Raw genomic sequence first — 22,664 nt, 5'->3', positions numbered from 1 at the left:
CCATCTTCCTTAATTGCCGGCAGTAAGCATACTTACGATGATAAAAGGTCTGTCTCCAACGTTCATGCCTGGATTGAAAGTCACGTGTTCCAAAGCCTGCCCACTGTGTGTCCAAAACCCGCCCTTGTAGTAGGTTATTACATAAAAGTTGGTCAGTCTTCTCGTAGAGTTACGGAGGCGTAATACATCTAAGTCTTCTGCTCTGAACCACTGATCTTGGTCTATAGACCAGGTGGAGGGGGATGGGATGGGAGGGTGGAGGGGAGCAGAAGTGGGAGGGGGTAGGCAAAGAATAGAAACGAAAAAAAAAAAAAACTTCCATGATGATGCCTAAGGGCAATAGTAAAATAATTACTTTTGTGAGCTCTAGCCCATGTATTGCTTCCCTGTTTATAATTTGTGTTATGTGTTAACTGTCTATTTGTGATACATCAACTGTGTTATTTCCACGTGATTGTATGTTATGTTACTGTTATTTTTATCTTCATTTGGCTGAAGTAATAATAACAACAATAATCATAATCATTACTATAGACCTCAGGGCTCGACACTAACGGTGGCCCGGTGGCCCGGGGCCACCAAAAATGAAAGTTGGGCAACCAAATTTAAAAAAGGGTAAATTTGGTGGCCCGCCTCGGGCCACCAAATTTTTTTGAAAAGTATGTCAATAAATTCCTAACTTTTTGCGCCGGAAATGCATAAATACATTCATGAATTAATAGTATTCATTGTCTCTATTATCTTCCTTAGCCTTTGAATAGGCTTAGTCTAGTTGATCGTTTGATTTACAGTTTAAATAGTTTGACTTTATGAAGTACACTGCCTACCTGAAATACCTAAAGTGGCTATCAGATGTTCATATTGTCAGTTTTGAAACCTTCAAATGGACATAAACGTAACTTTGTCTTCAGTGTTTTGAGAAAAAGAAATATGTTCTTCTAGCTTCTTAATTATTTGCATGTAATCTGATGTCATTTATTCATGTTTAGATGTTGCAACCCATGTGCCTGTCAATGAATATTTATACTTAGTCTTCACCATTTAGCAGTTAAATGTGTTTAAAGGATGGATGAAAAGGACTGAATGAGTGCCTGAGAGTGAGTGTTGCGAGTTTGTTGAGGTTTATTTATGAGTAGATATGTCCAGCTTCCAATTCTTAATATGATAAAATTTAGATATTTGACTCATTAAAAAAAAAAAGGATTTTTAATGTTTTTATTGTGTTTTTGTTTTTTCGGGCCACCAAATTTTTCTCTCGGGCCACCAAAAATTTGAAATTGATGATTTTGGTGGCACCATCGGGCCACAAAAAAAAAGTTAGTGTGGAGCCCTGCTATAGTAATAATAATGATAATAATAACAATAACAATAACAATGTAGACCTACACAATGAGATACCACCACGTAGTGCTAATTAGTTGACTGTTATTGGTAAACATTATCAATAAATCTACAGAAATCTTCAATATCATGGTGCTGTACCTGGTAATGCATATTTATTTATAATTATTGTTACATATATCAAATTAAATCTTCCCATATAAAAAGTTAATGATTTTAACCGATCAAAGATAGAAGAAATTTCACGAAGCTCAGCAATGACGTAAAAAAGGGATGGATTTTTAAATGTTAGTGTGTTATCGGAGACAATCACATGGACATTCTAAAGGAAGCGACCTCTTCGCAAAAGCTCTCCTGTTGGTTTTTGTTTCAGAATGATTATTATTAAGCATATCAGGAGTAAGACTATTACTTAGAACTTGCCATTAGTTTCCCATTTATTAACATTCTCAAACCCACAAGGAAGGTCATGTGGTAAAAGTGTCTATTGAAGTTAATTGGAGAAATGTCAATCGATACATCCATCACATCTCGTTTGCAAAATATTGAGCAATTTGCGACGAGTTCACTTTTCCATGAAAACACGTCAAACTTCAAAATTCCAAAATATGTTTGATGTACGATAAACGACTCGAGATGTTTGAGTTTCTTTCACCAATGTAAAAATGTACTCACAAGTAGTTTTTCACCATAACGAACTACCTACCGTTACAGCACACGAGACCCGCTGAATCAGACAGCGCACACGCAGACTTCTTCTTGCTGTTGCACACAGTGGTACCGTCTGTCTGATTTCTGGAGCATCTGAATATCACGCCCTCTTCGGTGGTACTTGCCCGCGAAAATGGACTTGATGTAAAGGCCTCGGCCGCTTTTGCATATCCCAGTTTCCCGCAGATCGCCCTGCCAACATTTATATCCCAGTCACCATGGCTGCACACACGATGCCATGTATCTTGGTCGTGACCTCTGACCTCCACGTTCCCCTCATGCGGACCATTTCCGGCGATCAAGCGAACATTGTCTTCGAGAAATGGTGGTTTTATGGAGGCTGTAGAAGTAATAAGGATGCAGCCAGAAGTCTTCCTTGGTATACTGCAAGTTGTGGTTGGTATGGGGGGGGGGGGATATAGGGGCTCCACTGAAAAAAAAAATGATTTGCCAGAGGCAATATCATACTGAGAGCTGCAGATGAAGCAATTATATCATATCAAACATTATCCTTATTGTGATTATTATGATTATCATTCAACCTTATGATGAAGCAATGTCTTCACCAGGGAGCTTATACACTGTAATAACAAATTTCGCAGCGTTCTCCCCACCTGACTCATGGCCGAGATCTGAGCGGGGCGGAACCATCCCCCCCCCCCCCCCCAAGAAAAAAAGCGTAGTAAAAGGGGAAAAAAAAAGGCCAGTAGGGTCTTTCCAAAGAGATTTTTCTCACCAATTACTCATCTCTTTTTGACTTTCACACCAAACTGGGGGTGCGTAGTGCTGCGTATTAACTGCCTGCATCAATGTTTATACGTGCTGGTGGCTTGAGAGGGTCAGTTAAAGGGAACGCAAACCCAAAGTGCAATGTGGATTGAGTGAAAGCATTAACATTAGGAGAACACATCAGTGAAAGTTTGAGGAAAATCGGGCAATTGATGCAAAAGTTATGCATTTTTAAAGTTTTGGTGTTGGAACTGCTGGGTAAGGAGACTACTAGAGGTTATGACGTATGAGTGGACTACATAGAGAAAATAAAAAGAGAATTCAATAAAAATAAATTTTTCATGAAAATTACACATTCCATCAACTTGATACTGACATATGTTAGGGGTAGCACTAATTCCCCCTGCTTTCTGAAAGCGGTTAGTCAAGTATATTTTCATTTTGCTAAAAAAAAAGTAAATTTTTGTGCAATTCCTTTTGTATTGTCTTTATATTGTTGTCCACTCATACGTCATAACCTCTAGTAGTCTCCTCATCCAGCGGTTCCAACACCAAAACTTTAAAAATGTATAACTTTTGCATCGATTGTCCGATTTTCTTCAAACTTTCACTGATCAATGTGTTCTACTAATGTTGCTGCTTTCACTCAATCCACATTGCTCTTTGGGTTTGCGTTCCCTTTAAATGACCACATACCTGTTGAATGTATTTTGCACATTTTCTTCTTAACCGCGTGCCCATTCGGTTCACCGTAGAAGCGGAACTTGTCGGTGGTGTACACCCCGTCAGTGTACACCCGAACCCCAACCCCTATCCCGATCTCCCGGATCAGGGGCTTCTCCTCGTGCCTCATCACGTTACATTGTGATGGATTTTGACCTTCCCATGAGGCAGAAAAGACGCCATGGGGATCTGAAAAAGACAAACAGATTCATGAGTTCTGGAACCTACGCAGCTTAAAAGTTTATGTACAATACTCACAGTGATACTGTAAAAAGATTGATTGACTGATTCTTTTATTCATTCATTTTATTTACCTTGGTTCTTTTATTCATTCATTTTATTTACCGTAAAAAAAGACAGCGGCTAGACAACCCATATTCAGCGATGTCAACGTGGCGTCACTGTCATTCCATTAGGTCGAGTACATCAAAATTAAAATATCACAATACAAAAAAAAAATAATAAATAAAATGAGCCCCCTACAGGAAATGAATGAAATTAAAATACGTTTTTTTTATGTAAATGTAAATGAAGAAAAAAAGAAACAATCGCACATTACAATTGGTAAATGCAAATAACAATAGAAAAGGACACAATGAAAAAGGAAAAAGGTGACAAATCATAGCTTATAATAACCTGTGCTAATTAAGATAATTAAGATCATTTCTCATTGACAAATAAAATTGAAATAACAGGTAACAACCGTACAGCATACCTATTTGAGGTCATAATATTCCTTGCCATATCAGTATATAAACATGATAAAAATAATAATAAAATCTTTTCAAGGATTTCGTTCTGGTTTAGGTAATCTCAACATGTGTCTGAAACGGGAGAGATAGGGATGAGTTACAGCTGCTTCAAGTTCATAGCTCAGATTGATGGGTTACAGCTCGTTATTCCGAAGGTTCGTTATTCCAAAGGCTCTTCAGTCCGAAGATTCGTTATTCCGAAGGTTCGTTTTTCCGAATGTCATTTTCGGATGAACAAATCTTCGGAATAACGAACCTTCGGAATAACGCCACAAATGTTTGGATTAACGAACCCTTTTTCATTTTCGGATTTATGAACCATAGGTATAGGGAATATGCGTGTTTCGGATTAACGGACCTTCGGAATAACGAACCTTCGGAATATCGAACCTTCGGAATAACGAACAGCACCCGATTGATGAATGGGGTGGGTCCCTGCCAGGAGGGACTCGTGTTTGAAATAACTGTACTAGAGAAACAATGATAAACGTGTAGTCCTGAAGGGAACTCCTATAGGAAAAGGAATTTGGGAAGAAGACGAAGGAAAAATGTCGTCCTGAAAGGGGATGAAAGAACTGAGATATTCATAGTCTTTGTCAACAATAAGTAAATACTAGTAAAGAGGTCCCGACGACTTTAGTTAAGTTCAGTTCGGTTCATTTTATTTAACCATGAAATTTTGCTTCAGCAAAACTGTTCTTCCGCGAATCCGTAAACAACATTAAAAAAAAATATATATATATATACATATATATATATAAAATTGCACACGATGACAGAGTAAGAAACTAACTTAAGCAACAAGAAAATAGAACACCTCTAATAAAATCAAAACAAATATGTTAGCAAACAGTTAATAAGATTTGAATAAGGAAGACCATTGGGTTGTAAGGAAAGTAGGATATAGAAAGAAAACAAAAGGTAAGTCAAAACAAAAGCTAGAGATCTAGTCTACAGAATAATTAATATAGGCCCTTCTTCCACATATTACACTTTAACCTTCCCTATGGCCCTGTCATTTCAAAACGACCAAATTAGAATAGAAAAATAGAAATTAGCGCACATTATCCTCGCCACATGGCTACTTTAATTTATTCTTGTAGTCATTTTCGTTATAGAAAATGAACATGACGGTTAAGTTGACATGGAAAGACAGGTATAAGAAGAGAGTGGAACATAACAGTGAAGAGAAAGGGTAATGAGATTTTGAAATGATGCACCATTTTAAGTGATAAAATTAACAGATTGTACCATGGAGGTACTGAGTATAATTCAATGCTGGGACTTTATCCGTCGTGATAAAGATGGGTGTATAATGCTCCTCACTAAGCGATATCGCTGAAATGTACGAAGTTTTTCAGAAAAATAAGTGGAAAAAAGATACAATTTTCACTGGAAAGGTTAGAAAATTTGATGAATCTAAAGCGGCCAAAATCAGAAAGAAGACACATGCCAATAACAAATGCATTAGCTTTTACTGATGAAATAATTGATATGAACGAAAAAATAATTTTCAAAAAGAATATTATAGGCCTAGCAACGATATCTTGAATCAAATAGTACAGCAAACACTTTTTTTTTCAGGTAATGCAGACGAAAAAGTAGATACTATCTATATTTTTATGTCTAGACTATTTCGTTAAAAAACTTATATATAGTAAAGTAATTTTCCTCGTAACAACAACAATAACAACAAAAAAGAAAAATTCAAACGTGCAAAGTAACATAAGAAACAGTATATATTTATGTGATTTTAATTTGGAAGATGGTGTTAACGAGCTACATGAAAGCTGCAACATTTCTATGGTATTTTTTCCCCTGATTATGTGGGATGTGCTCCTATCCTGATCCTGATGACCTAATTGAGCGGTTAAGGAAAGGTCGTGGGGGTCATGCCTCATTTTACATTCTTAGTGATTAGGAAAATTTAGTTTCTTGTTGATATCCCTTCACCTCTCTCATGGCAGTAAATGTTCTTTTTTTTTCAACCATTTTATTGCCATCTTTTCGGCCATTAACGTTTGGTTTCAAATAATTCATAATAAGGAGGACGCTTGAGATGAGTTAACCGTTCTCCTCTTTCCCAAAATAGCGGGTTACCGAGCGCGCTCGGAAAATCGCGCTCGTTTTTTTTTTTTTTCCAACCATTCAGATGTTCCAAATTAGCGGGTTAGCGATCTAAATATATATTAAAACTTGAGTTTCTAAACCCTACTGTTCACACGTACCCGCTGGGCAAATTAGCGCGTTAATTCAGAAATAAGAGCAAGATTTCTTTGCTTAAGCACCGCGCTACTGGTCGCGCTAATTTTCGGGGTTTTTTTTTTTATGTCCACACCGACGTTCAAGAGGATTAAAAAACTCGAGTTATGTTTGTAACCCACTAATTGGTGTACGTGTGAATCCCCCTACCCCTGTACTTCGTACTCGAAACCGATCGGTTAAAATAATTATATTGTTTTCAAAGATCATTATTATGAGTGACAAAAGTACGCGCTTGCAAGCGCGCTTCCAACTTTTAATTGTTGAGTGCGCGCGGCAAATGTTTGTTTATTGTAACATCAGAACCGTGTAATGAAACACAAACTTCGAGGCAATCGTGAGTATAACACGTGCGTCAAAGGAAATTGGTGACGTCAGCCATGCACTATCCACTTTTGCTCAGAGAAAATTGCACGGCTGATAGCCACAGCGTGCGATGGAACTTTTAACCGAAATGTCACGTGATGGGCAATCGACCAGTTTTTTTTTTAAATTCTTTTTAGATGTTGTATAAAGTCTCGCAATGGCAGTAGGGAAGAAGAGGTCAACGAGACTATTAATAATGAATCGCACCTGGGAGAGTCGTAAAAGAAAATTAAATTTTTCGCGACACACACGCAAAGAAATAAAATCGGGAAGAAACGTGATGGGGTCCTCGGAGGAGGAGAAGTTTCAGGCTCGTGTCAAACCGTCTCAGAATGGATACAAGATGGTCATGAGAATATGGAATTTTCAATTTCGCACGAAGTTAACCTCAAACTCAATTGGTTAAAAGCCAGTCTACAACGGAGGCACGTACGATGCCTGTGACATGCTAGAAGTCTACACGAACATGTGAATCTATGACACGAAACCTTCGCAATGTCTTCGTGCTACTTTTTGGCTTGTCTTAAGTTGCTGCCTCCATGGCAACTGAATTAGCTCAGAGGCAATGCATGGGCCTCCTTTCAGGGGGGTGGGGGGAGGAGATCAAAACTAGATTGTATGTGCGAAGGAACCAAGAAAGGGGGGGGGGTTCGGTGGAAAGGGTATTACTTTTAGAATTGTAATTCATCGATGTTGTGCCCGCTTTTAATGAAATATAAGGACATTTTAATCACAGAAGAAATACGATTTTACATGGGAAGACTGGAAATGGCTGAACTATGGTATCTGTCACATCTATTATGTTTGCCTGTACTGTATATGGAGGTGGACGAGGGATGGGAGGAGGTATCCCTTCCCATGTTAGGGAACCTTTGCATATTTAGAGTTCAAATTGAACGAGTTGGTGTACACTGTTGGTATTGGAATTTTGTCAATCCCCAAGCCTAGCTTACTTTCAAGATAATGGAGGTGAACAGAGCGGGGAGAGGGTGTTCAAGTGGACCTCAACCTTCCCATACACAAGGAAGCTTAAATTGCGTTTTTAGAGTTGAAAATGAACAAGCTGGTTAATACATGTACTTCATATTGTATCTAAAAAAAAAAAATGCCCTTATCAAACGAATGAAAGACAAATCGACAACGCGTATTATTACCGCTTTGAATCATGATCTCTTTTTCTTTTTTGATGATGGAAATAAATGAACTATTGAATTGAATTGAATTGAATTGAATTGAATTCAATTGAATTGAATTGAAATACCGAAGAGAAAACCCAGTCAAACAAGCCCCTTAAAAGGACTGTACAGTACTGGTTGAGATGGGGATTCATGTTTTGAACATTCTTAAGTGAGATAATGAGAAACCTCTAATGAAATATGAAAGAGCATGTAATGAGCATGTAATGAGTCCATTTGATTTGAGTTATACATCATTTTAAAGCTTAAAGTCTGTTCTTTCAGAATATGGTCTTAACTAAAAATTCATGTCTGGCGACTTTTTGTTTGTTTTGAGGTGCAGGGTCACATCCAAATGACATGTATGAAGGTGAACTATGGAGTGGGGTGTGGGGCGTATCCCTCCCCCTACACTATTCGAGTGCTTTGCGTCGTAAAGGGATGGTATGTGATACCCCTTTCAGTAACCCTCTTAGGCTCGGACCAGGAGCTGACCAGGAGCGGACCAAGCCGAAAATTTTGAGTTTATGAATGGGTGGGGGCCAAAGTGGCCCGCACCAGGTGCGGACTATTTTGGCGCTGCTGCAGCTAGCACCAGGCGCGGACCAGTCGCGGGTCTGGCGCTGATCGAAGAGTTTATGAACGATAGCAGCGCCAGGCGCGGGCCAGAATTCCTTTCACGGTCAAAGGTCACAGCTTACGCTGCTCAGCTCACGAGCACGCGGCACGCACATCAAATATCGCGCGAAAATGCACTTCCGCTCTGTCCATGAGACGTTCAGTTACCATGGCAGTTATCCCTTACTTGACCGAGTTTATGAATGGGTCATCGTAAAAGTAGCGCGGCTCTGCTATAGTTACTGAACGCAAGTTTTAATGCTTGGCGCGGGCTAATTTAGCTCGGACCAGGAGCGGTATTAGGAATCACTGACTGAATTAATGTTTAAAACGGTGTGAAACAAATGAAAGGTGGGACCCACCTTTTATTGGGATCGCTTTGTTTTGGGTATCACCCATTTAAAAACCGATTATCATCGAATAACAAAAACATCTTTTTTTAATAGAATTGTTACGTTTTGTATTTCGTAGGAGGTTTCTCATTATCTCAGAAAAGCAATTACGAAAAAAAAAATATACGTTTGAAACCTTGAGCCCCGTCTCAATCAATAACTGTATCATTCCTTTAATGAGGACAAGTCCCGAAATGCGGGAATTGCGTGTTGTAGCAAAATGATGAGTTTTTTCTTTGTTTGTTTTTTTACTTCTTTGGAGTTACACACCTGGTTCACACATTTTGAGGAATGTTTTGATAGAAAATGGAAAAAAGGGATTAAGAGTAAATGTGAATGACTAAATCGTTGTGTCTGTTGCCTCTTGTAAGTGTGCGCCGACAGAGTACATACTCTCTGAAAAATTCCCCTCCAACAAAATAACGTGTTTACATTATTGCAGTAGAAATAACAAGGTATAGTGCATTTCTGATGGATTGATGAAAATTATGAAGAATTTGATACGTTTAAGTCACTGAATGCGACTCTTTCCAACACTTTGGCAGTGGTATATTTTAGCACTCTCCCTCTATTAGCATTTAATCTGAGTAGAACTTCCCCGTCTTCGGTTTTTCTTTGTGGTGGTGGTGGTGGTGGTGGTGGTGGTAGTGGTTTTGATTCCCCCCCCCCCCCAATCATGATCTACTGAGTTAGCTACGTCTCCATTGACCAAAAGTTTATCATAGATGTGAGCAAGGAGGTTCACGAGATGGATTTCCGACTGGCAATGATTATGAAAACAGCTGTAAGTTTCTATAGATGCAAAAAGAATTTATTGAATGTTCGATGCTCAGCGCTCTGGATCTTTTTATTTCTTTTTTTTTAAACGCTCACATAATATCGGCTTACCGTGTTTCATCTTTCTGATAATCATAGTTATGAAACGAAGTCAATTCTTGGAAAATAATCTATGTACAAAAGTGGGAATCTGAGCAGTTTGTTGTGAAAGTATCTGACTTAGTACCCTCATGGAAAGCCGATTACATCCTCTTAAGATTACTTCCAGCAGTTGGAACTCAGATGGCATAATCTTCAAGTAGACAGCTTTATAATCTAATACTTCACATGAGTGTCTAGACAAGCACCACTATAGGGCAAATTTGATTGTTATTTCACCTAAACGGCTGTATTTGCAGGATGATTTTTGGGTATGTTTCATTTTTCATTTCATTTCATTTCATTTCCGACGAAAGTATACAATATGACAATCGCATATAAACAAAGAAAGTACAAAGTTACTTTTACATATCCAAATGAAACTTAAATGCACGTCATATGTGTGATCGTAGCATCAACAGCATTTTAAACCCTCCAGATACACTCTGGATAATTCATGCCTATTATATTCTATAGTGTTCATGTGTGTAGATTATTATCTACTTGATTTGACTATAATTATTCACTTACCAACAATGAAGTACATGAGAACAATCCCTGGCAATAAGAACATGACCTCCTCCTATATGTGAGACAATAATGCATGTATATACCAGAAGAATGTATTGTTTCAACGAGGCATGTTCTTACAACGTTTTTTAATATATACCAAAATCGAAACATTTACTTTCATTACACTCGCCATGAACACACATGGTAGATCCACAAATTAATTTTCATGACTGTTGGTGTTCTATGTCACTGGCATTTTTTTTTTCAATCTGATGGTCAGAAACATCGAAGAAAGAAATACGTTATTCTGTACATTTAATGCAAATCAGAAGGGAAAATTAAATCAAGATACAAGTTTTCTCTCCGTTGGCGACACTCTTCAATCCACATTTTAATATCAAACCAATTTTATCTTCTTTTCTAGTATTCAACAACTATGTCAGAAAACAAACAAGCCAAAAATGAAACATGAACATGGTCTGACACTTTTTAAGAATCACCCAGGGGTCCGTTTCTCGAAAGACTTACGAGAGACGTCTGCTCATTAAACACACGTATGACAGAATACAAAAAACAAAAACAAAAATTGGTGTTACTTCTCTTTTTAAGCCTCTCATAGCTACACTGAGCTACGTCGGCCATTCTGAGATTCATGTAAAGACTTTTACGTAATGACTTCATGAAACAGACCCCTCCCTATAGTTGGTGAATATTTAAGGGCATTGTATGAACCAAAAAAAAAAAAAAAGAATTCCTAACCATCACAAATTTGTTCGAGCAAATATTTTCAGTGAACTTTTACAATATGTTGTCTCTATAAAATTGTTCCTTAAAGAGACTGTAAGCTATTTTTTTCTTGCATTGTCAATATTTATCAGCAAAAGCTTGAAAGACTAGTATCATTTCAATTGTTACGATTGAATAGTAACCATATTTGTGATCATTAATGTCACTTTACGTTGATGTGTACTCGTTATATACATGTAGTAGGAGAAGTAATATCGATACGTTTTTAGTGCACAGCTTGACTCAGGTATTGATTACTCACTGTTTAGTCGAACCTTTACCGTGAAAACCTTCTCAGAGAACGTGTTTAGTCTCCGAAAACTCATAGGTCATGTGGCAAGGTGGAATAGCGGCGCGTGATCGTGGTATATTTGAGGGGCATGGTACGTCACGAAAAGTGCGTGGCTTCCTTTATACCTACGAGATGACGAACTGTGGTACTTCTTCTGGACTGCAAAAAGCGTATTTGCAGCAATAAAAAAACATCTGAATTGATGAGATCAGATCAGAGTGACATCAAATTCTAGTGAAATGCAGAAAGAATGAGGAGGGGCATAGATGCCAAACCTTTGTATTTCTTTTGCAAATCACCTTCAAGAAGCCAACCCCCAAAGCTGGCATTTCAGTTTGATAACTATATTTCAATACCATTACGCGCGCGCGCACACACAAACACACACACATTATATATGTGTGTATTTCATATGACATGTGTACGTATATACTGTAAATGCAATACTTTGCTACAATATTCCTGTTCACTATTCATGGTCTAACTCACGAACAAGATGATTCAAAGGGGTACATTAAATACCAATCAAGAGGAGCATTTGCAAAAAGAACCTATGCGGGTCTGTGAGACCAACACCCACGAATCATAAGGCCCAGGACACCGACACTGAAAATAAGCTGGTCCATCAGTCAGACAGCCCACGAGTTAATACAGCCCAAGAATCAAACAGCTCATGAGACAGACACTACGCAAAAGAGGCTCACGAGACCGACACTAGGCCAAAAAAAAGAAAAAAAAAATGCCACGAGACCGACAGGATCAACAGCGCCATCTATATGTCAACTACAACTCTGTGTATCTATACAGTGTGTTGCATGTCATAAAGGGGGGGGGGGTTATAACAAGAACGATTTGTGGCTTAAAGATTACGTCATTTCACAACTGGACGTTTTTCCATTAGGCTGAATATGTATATCATTTATCTTTTTTTATTTCTTCTGAGTGTGTGTATATTCTGCAGGAAGGGACAGGGCAGCTTCGGGGGATAAAGAGAGACAAGAACAAACATGAACGGCAAAGGAGCATTTTTTTTTTTTTTTGTGCAAAGAACTGTTATAAACTAGCACACCAAAATTATAGTATAAGGAGGCATTGTTAATATAATATGGACTGGCCTTGAGGAGGATAAGACATTTATTGTCTGATCTAGAATTGTATTGCCCAAGTCGAAGACGAGGGCAATTCTAGTGAGGGCAATTAATGTCGTATCCCCCGAAAGTAGACAGTCCATATCATTATTATTACCCATTTCAGACATATTGAGCAGCAAAATAAATCATTACAATGTAAATCTTAACAATTTTCCACTCGGGTCAACTCGAAGAGGTTCTATACATGTAATAGAGTAAGCGCTCACTATTCAGTGCGTACAAATGAAAACGGGGCCAATTGAACAGTGGCGCGCGAGCACAAAAGAGGTCGACTACCAGAAGTCTGAACCCGGAAGTGCCTATAGTAATACACGTAAAGTACAGCTTCGAAGATGGGGTTGGGTTGGAAAAATCATTCTAATTTTAAGGAAAATCAATATTTGTCCATATGCCTCCGGATTTTATAAGAGAGATGCATTCTCAATACAGTACACGTGTTTTGATGAAAAAAGGACTTGCTCTAATGTGTCAAATATGTGCCTTAAAGGTCCAGTTTACCTTTGGGAGCAGTGATTTCAAAAATGTTCAAGATATCACATTTGATGCATATGTGTAGGTCTGTTGTATCATAAAAAATCCTACCATATGAAATATTTGCAATAAAACCTAAAATATAAGGAGATATCAGGGTTTTTCTCAGTAAACCGTAACTGTATACGGTTTAGTCTGGAAACATTTTTATTATAACTATTGTTCACATTTTGTGTATTTAACAACACTTAACATCGATTATACGGATTCAAATTTTGACAGTGGTTGTTTCTATCCCTAACTCACATTTTAGAACTATTTTAAAGCACTAATGCTTTCATCTGCAAATGGTAAATTATGCCTTTAACATGAAGCCAAAATTGCCAAACAGGCATTCATGCATTCATACTACATAATAAAGATTGCAGAAAGGTAAAGTGTATACTCTTTGGTATGGGAGTACTGATTTCACATAATATAGTCACTTAGAAACATCAGACACACATACAACACATACAACACACACTCCCACACACACCCACACACCCACAACAAACACACACACTCACAACAAACACACACACGCGCACACACACGTACACACCAAACCACATTTTTTTTTCAAATTCCAACACACACACACAACACACACATACACAAACACTTTTTTGTTTTTCAATTTCAACACGTACACACACACACAGACACACACACACACAATGAGGAGCATTTTTGCAAAAAGAACCTATGCGGGTCTGTGAGACCAACACCCACGAATCATAAGGCCAAGGACACCGACATTGAAAATAAGCTGGTCCATCAGTCAGACAGCCCACGAGTTAATACAGCCCAAGAATCAAACAGCTCATGAGACAGACACTACGCAAAAGAGGCTCACGAGACCGACACTAGGCCAAAAAAAAAAAAAAAGAATGCCACGAGACCGACAGGATCAACAGCGCCATCTATATGTCAACTACAACTGTGTGTATCTATACAGTGTGTTGCATGTCATAAAGGGGGGGGGGGGTATAACAAGAACGATATATGGCTTAAAGATTACGTCATTTCACAACTGGACTTTTTCCATTAGGCTGAATATGTATATCATTTATCTTCTTTATTTCTTCTGAGTGTGTGTATACTCTGCAGGAAGGGACAGGACGACTTCGGGGGATAAAGAGAGACAAGAACAAACATGAACGGCAAAGGAGCATTTTTTTTTTTACATTTTGCAAAGACTGTTATAAACTAGCACACCGAAATTGTAGTATAAGGAGGCATTGTTAACATAATATGGACTGGCCTTGAGGAGGATAAGACATTTATTGTCTGATCTAGAATTGTATTGCCCGAGTCGAAGACGAGGGCAATTCTAGTGAGGGCAATTAATGTCTTATCCCCCGAAAGTAGACAGTCCATATCATTATTATTACCCATTTCAGACATCTTGAGCGGCAAAATAAATCATTACAATGTAAATCTTAACAATTTTCCACTCGGGTCAACTCGAGCTCTACACCACACTGCGCGCTGCATCCCCATACACAGCTCAGGTACGTCAGGTGCACGCGTATAACAGCTAACTCACACGGGCGCAGGGATCGTCCCCTATATTTACGTGTTAACCTATGGGAATTTGCCCTTCGTCGCGAAACTACTCCGCGAGAAACAGGTAGGCCTACTGTCATCAACAGCAACTTTTCCTCACTGCGAGCTCAAAAGCCCGGATGCTATATTCCCCTCGTTTTTGACACGCAAATCCCATAGGCGTTTGTCAAAGCGGGGAATATGGAAAATTTGCTCCTCTTTTCCCTGCTGGTGCGTAACCCCGCGCGTAAGACGAGGGGAATACAAATTCGAAGAACCACAGCTCAGATGCCTGATACTCGTAATAATACAGAATATTAATATCAGTCACATTTTCTTCGAAGAACCCACTAGACTGTAACAGCTATTGCTTGTGTCACACTCTGTACACAGTTTCTTTCTTCTTTTATTAAGGGGAGGGTAGGAATAATATTATCTAAAAATACCGAGGAGTTACCACGCAAACGGCGGTGCTTTTGCATTTTTGGAGTTGAAGTAGCAAAATTTAGTGCACACTTTTAGTGGATCTGATTTTAAAAACAAACACTCACACACGCACATACGCATAAAGGTCTTGAAAATGCCAGGGGACGATGGAGGCCAAATGACTCGGTAATACTCTTATTCATTACTCATTTTTCCTTACGCTACTTTCGTGACACCCTACACAATTTCGCACTCTTCATTGGATTATAGATGGCGCTGTTCATCCTGTCGATCTCGTGTGTCTTCTTGGCCTAGAGTCGATCTCATGAGCTTCTCCTGCGTAGTGTCGGTCTAGTGAGCTTTGCTTGCATAGTGTCGGTCTCGTCAGCCTCCTTTGCATAGTGTCGGTATCGTGAGCCTTTTTGGCATAGTGTCGGTCTCGTCAGCCTTCTTTGCATAGTGTCGGTATCGTGAGCCTTTTTGGTATAGTGTCGAAATCATGGGCTGTATAACTCGTGGCCCTATCACTTGATATAGAACTCGTGGCCCCTGTTCGCTTAGTATCGAACTCGTTGGCTGTGGACTTGACGTGCACCCCTCGTTATCAACAGATTTCTCAACCAATTTGAATGCAGAGAGAGAGAGAGAAAAAAAAAGGGTGTGAATTACAGAGAAAAATGACAAGATTCATACAAAAACATGATGATAATTATGTGTCTATGCATGATATTTCCTCCAGAGTGTATTTTTGTTATTGATATATTATATTATTAAGAACACACCATGCATGTTTATATAAGGTCATATTTATACGAGTTTAATTAATACAATCGTGATAGGTTAAATCGATCACTTGTAAATTGCATTTTATCCAGAAATTATGCTGCAGACGCAGAGTCCACAAACTAAAACTTTTAGTCTTAGTTTCAGCACACATTCATATATTTTTTTCTCTCCTGAAATGAAAAAGCAGAAAGTTGCTAAAAGAGGGAAAATGGAGAAAAGGATTTCGAGTGCTTATCCAGTACGTCCTCGTCTTACTTTAGAAAAGGTTGAAAGGCGGTGGCTTCGCATTGATATACGCAAGTTTATTTCCCATTTTCTTTCTTTCTTTCTTTTTGTTTTTGCCTTCCAAATCCAAAGAGAGGGGAAGACCGCCCCATTACCCCTGAGTTACGCCAGTCAAGCACGTTTCATGACGCACCATGTTTGCAACGCCCGGCACACAGACGGTCATCGCTCCTGCAGATCAGGGATGTGTCTCACCCCCAGGTGCCGACACAACCCTTGACGCTCTCAACCCACAACCACCGTTGACAGCTGCGCTCTCAGGCAAGTTCACGTAGACTGGAAGGAAATGATTGACGAACATCATTGACCTGGTCAAGTTGTAATTTCCATCTACTCTTTTTTTTTAGAAGCCAGGTAGGGGACATTTTTTTTTTTTTCACTTTGGGTACCTGGTTGAGAGCAACAATGATTTCGAAAGAAAAAAAAATGAAATTGTCATCAACAACGCGAATTAGAAAAAACAAAAAATAAAGTTAAACTAGAGGAACAAGAACCGAATTAACTTTGAAGTTGTATATACGCTGTGAGGAATATCAAAACGTCGAGTGGTAAAACTCTGCGATAGATCGCTATCGTAATAATTAATTTCATTGTTATTGTTATCATCATCTGCAGAAGTAGTATTAGAAGTCTAACGATAGAGCTATCAGTATTAAACAAAATAAAACGATTTTTGCTTTATCTTAAAAGGACCGCAAGGAAAACACTTTCAAGCATGCCATTTCATTTTTCATGTGATTGGCAAGAAAATGAAATGGCATGTTTGAAAGTGTGATAGCACAACTCCAAATGTTATTCATATGACCTACGGTATCCTTGAACCGGGTTTCATTTGGATGGCTTAATTGTTTCAGAGTGAAATTATCTAGAATGTCAGCTTCTTTTTTTTTTTTCACTGGACTGCTGGACCTTTAAAGCGATGGAACAGCTTCGGTTGACATGGGGCGTCAGGTTTTCAACGTTTTTTGATGATTATGTTTTGAGAAAATAGGAAATCTCCTATGAAATATGAAAGAGCATAGAATGTATAATTCTAAAGAGGAATTCAAAGTTTACTTAATAAAAGATAGGTTTTGAAATTGCTGTGATATTCCCAAAACAAGCGACCATAATAAAAGATGGGACCCACCTTTTATTAAGATCGCTTTGTTTTACTTCGTTTTTGGATATCTCAGCCATTTCATAACCGATTTTCATCAAGTAAATTTTCAGTTCCTCTTGGAATCATGATATGCTCTTAAACATTTTATAGAGTGGTTTCTCGGTATCTTGCAAAAAGTGAAAAGCTGAATACTCACTTCAACCAATACTAAACTATTTCTATAATCTTTGCTCTTCAACTTCATGGCCTTCTCCACATCATATAACGGGCAATAACTTATAACAGCCAATGATACTACATGCATATGCCTATTGGGAAAACAATGGGACACGGCACAGGCGTAGGTCCTAAAGCGGCATTTATAGTTTGTACCTGCAACGCGTTTTAATGCATTTTGGCATTTTCGCACTTTTGGAGAGACATTAGGAAGCTTGAAAGGTTCATGAATTTTTAAAAAATTAATTGTTAGTATACTTAAATGTTTGGCTTCTGATTGCTTGTTTGCCTTGTTCTATGATTCTCTGCGAACAGGTGTGAAAATAGCATGTCAGTTGAAAGAGATTCCCATTAAAAAAACACAAAAAGAAAAGACACTGGAACAATTCTGACATGGTATATAAATACGGAAACGAACCTGTCATTGGCGCGATCTGTGGGAGAAATGTCATGTCATAAGAGAGGAAAGAATCATTTTGTATGGTGATATAATTTCCTCGTTTGATTCTTTGAAATTATGTATTTTTGGACATTTTAAACCATAGATTGTAAATGGTCTGCCAGTGACAAAGAACAGTGTGATGATTAACTTTGTACACTGTAAATCAATTTAGGACCCCCATACATGTTATTTATATTCTTTTGTTATTGCAGGTAACAGATAAGTAGAGGGTTGGATATTCTGACAAAGTTCTGACAAAATTATTTGCTTGCTTGAAACAATATCGATTGTCGACAGGATTGCAGTCTGATAAATTATTTGTGTTTGCCTTCATACAGGACGAGGCCATGTACTTGTTGCCAGTAATTGTTTTCATATTCCTTCTTGTTGGTAAGTGAATGTAATAGATATCAATTAATTGAAACCTGGCGGGAGTTGGATCAAACATTCAAACTGTCGAAACTGCCACCGAGGAAGGTTGTTGAAACATGTTATATTAACACACATGTAATACCTTTGATATTGTACCCGTGAGCTTGAAATAGATTGTGTATGATAGATTTAATTTTCTGACAAAACAAATAGGCATCGTCTGTAGTAGTATATTGACTGGCCAAATAGCTTTGAGATTAATGCGTACGCAATAGATTAGATTGGATTGATTTGCTTTAAGGAAACACTGAATGTTTGGAAGCAAACAAACACGGGACCACTGGTTCACACCCCATTAGTACATAGCATTTATGTTATGCACCTCCCGGGCATAAGATCAGGGGCGCTTTTGAAGCGCCGTAAATTCTGTTGAAAAGGTCATCAACGTTTAGAGCGCTCCGGAAGTAGTATGTGCATTATGATGTGGGGCGAATCGTGCATACAGGGCTCACACCCGTAAATACAATGGAATGTCCCAGACCCCTTCACAAATTCGTACCAAAGATACCAAAATAAATGAAGGAAAAAATTGATTAAAAATCAATGATGTAGTTTGGCAAAAAACTGAATAGCTGTAGATATTGAGTATGAATTCCTCTACAAACTGCATTTTGGTTGGAGGATGAAAGCTTTTCTGATGGAATTTGAGGGGACTATTATATTTCATTGGGTACGTGTACGGAAAATAGGTGATTTTTTGAGTGACAAGAACTCGTAGTCTGGCTTTGCGGATTTTGCGCATCTGGACAGAATTTGGACTGAAGAATCCACCCTAAAAATTTGATGGATGAAAGGGTATATCTCACTTATCCAGGTTAGTGAAGCTGAAACACCTCATTTCTCCCAGCTATTTTACGGATTTTTTTGAAATTTGATTTTTAACACACATCCCTATGGGGAAATATTTATGGGTGTGAGCCCTACAGTTTGTGGACCTTTGCCCCTCGAAGGTTACAGTGACAGTTCTGTAACTCTCTGTCGCTTCACGTTTCGTCTCAGCGAGCGATTATTCTCTGTATGAACAGACATAGAGGGGCATATCATTACAGTCAAAGCACTTTCGGAACGCTTCTTCGTATCTTTGTATCTTTGTGTGTAGAATTTATTTTTTTTTTTCATGTACAAAAACCAACAACAACAACTGCAGCAGCGATTTATTATTGACAGTCTTGATGGCATCTTCCTGCCTCTCGTCACGGACTACCAAGTTATGGGCGATATGAAATATCAATAAAAGTCTCAAGATTTGAATTATGGCCAGCAAGGAGTTCAGTAATCGGGTTAATGATTATAACTTGGCAACAGGGGTAAGTAAAACGAGGTGGGAGAGAGGATATACTGGCTGGAAAGATTTCATGGGTATCATCAAATTGGAACAACAAAAAAATAGTGACTGAAAGGATGCCAATATAATAGTAGAGGAAAACAAAAAAGTAATCACTACTTTGGTGGCATAGACAGAGAGAGAAAAAAAAAAAGACTACAAGATTCTTCCACAAAAATGCATATTTTTTCTAACCTTTGTTTCAGGAAACTTTTTTTTTATATACAATTAAAAACATAAACCCACTCTATTTTACGTTTACATTTTTTATATCATCTAATAATGTCGAATGACTCGAGTGTAAAATTGAAGAAACTATTCAATTTCAATTTTCAGTTCATTTACTTTCATTCTTATTTTTCCAACAAAACATAACACATAATAGATCTGGAATTACATCAACATAAACACTCGACCTTGCAAAAGATAAATGATACAGATAAACAAAAGAATGCATACTGGCAAAAAAAGCACAAAGTTATGCTTCAGTTGAGGAAAAAAAAAAGAATTGAGAGGTCCACTAAAAAGAATGCTTGTATGTTGTGAACCACTCAAAAAAAAAAGAACAAACTCTAAATTTATTACTTATTTACAAACACTTATCACAGATATAATTTACGACAGGACGGAACAAAACAGGAGAAACACAAAAAACATGACACGACTTGACAGAATAGATGGAAAGAATGGAAGGAGAGAAAGGAAAAAAGAGAATGCATACACGCTGAACTAGGAAAATGGAACAGGGGGGGGGGATTAAGGATGTACTTCAGAGAGCTGGTACTGCACGCAGCTGTGCACAGATTGTGATGGCTACTTCATTACATTCACATGTTTCTATCTCTTTTTATATTCTGCATGAAAATCATCTACTCTGAAATCAATCAAACAGTCAAAATAAATTGAGTGAGAATTGATTCTGGTTGATCAAACATATGAGGTAAGTATGAGTACGAACTAACATCTACAAAATTATCAGCATATTGAAAAGTATTTATTTTCAGTAAATTGAAACCTCCCATTATGATGCTTTCTTTCCTTTCATTTGATATAGAATTTGAATACGTTTGGATGTTCTTTTAAAGACGTTCAACTGCCTGTTGATGTAGCTTCTACTTTTTTCCAAGAATATAATTGTTTATCCTGCTGTATACATCAACAAAAAATTCACACATCAAGTAACTATAAGTTTAACTGCAAATCTTATCCCATAAAGTGCATAATTTTAGTATTTATATATACAACGTATCTTCTTTATCGACTTTTTCAACTTTTGTTTACCTGTAAATTTCAGTTTCCATGTCAATTGAACTGTCATTTCAGTTTTCAGAAGAACAAGAACACAAACATGATGAGTATAGTCTTGTGACCAGCTCGGTGCAAGAAGTGTAAAATAGTATAATTTCTCATTTTCTTTTTCATTTCTCCTATTATTATATAGTTAAACAGGTTGTACTGAAAGTGGGCACCTTTCTTGGAAAAGACAAAAAATAAAAACAAAATGAAAAATTGACATGTAATTTCATTTCATGTATGAAATCTTTTCACAAATTATAATCCTGAAATTCATCTTCACATCAAACAATGTGAGTCTTGTTTCAAAACTCCCATGCGAACAGGACGAATTTGATTGCTTGATTCAGTCTATATATTGTCATATTATATTCACACTAGGTTTTTTAATTGTTTATTATTGAAAATGATGTATGTTTTTCCCTTTTTTCTTCTCTTTCAAGGCTGTCGTATCTTCAAGCTATGTGCTTATTTGACGACAGTCTTCTGCATTTACACTCCAAATACATGTGCCATAATTCAGTCAGATCATAATGATTCACTTTATCCCGAGTGGTTCCCAATTGATGTGTTCTCTCATTCTTTTCTTTAATCTGTACACGTATATCGCAGTTATGTTCGGATGTACACACTGTATGTTCTATTGTCTTGAAAACAATAAGAAATGACTGTACTAGTATTTCATTTGTAATATATATTCAATGCAGATAATTCCCAATAAATTCATTTGAAATTAATTTGAATTCAATTGAATTAAGATGTGATACTAATCTCTGGACCTCTCAATTGCGACTGCCTCTTTCAGATCCCCATGACGTGTTTACTGTCTCATGGGGAGATCCAAATCCCGCACAGTGTAATGGGATGAAGCACCCGGAGAATACGATCCGTAGGGTTGGAATGTACACGGAGGACAACTTCCGCTTCTACGGTGAACCCAAAGGCCACACGGTTAAGAAGAAAACGTGTAGCATACACTCAACAGGTACTATGTGTTAACACACACACACAAAAAAAAAACTAATTTTCCACTTTTTTGATCCTCAATAGTTCGAAAACTATATATCAGATGACACTTTCATTGATATAAGAAATGGCTGAATAGTGTACAATTCAGTTGGAACTGATTGAATAATATGAAAGCATAAATCAGTTTGATCAAATTCATAATAAATTCTTAAAATAGATTCCTGATTTTGGTCAGATTTTAACCCTCGCTCTAAATAATAAATTATGACAGTTGTCGCATTTTTTAAAATAAAAAAAGAAAGTATCCTTGAATGTTAACAAGACAAATTTTATTCATTTTAGAAAACCCTATTCCGAGGATTTTAATGTCAATATATCAATCGATGGGTTTTACCTTTGCGAGAAGCAGGCTTTTAGATTTTAGGTGCATGTATCACAATTGATTCTCATTTAACATAATGGAACGAATATATATCTTGCCTAAAAAGGACCCTCTCAAGGAATATTGGTGTACTCTGGAAGTTGAAAAATCTTTATCAGGAAACATTATTTCATACACTTCTATCATTCTGCCTCACATGATATTATATGGGGAAATTGGT

The sequence above is a fragment of the Diadema setosum genome, chromosome 15 (assembly GCF_964275005.1).
Source record: "Diadema setosum chromosome 15, eeDiaSeto1, whole genome shotgun sequence".
In the NCBI taxonomy this organism is placed as follows: domain Eukaryota; kingdom Metazoa; phylum Echinodermata; class Echinoidea; order Diadematoida; family Diadematidae; genus Diadema; species Diadema setosum.
Note: the sequence above shows the minus strand (reverse complement) of the source record.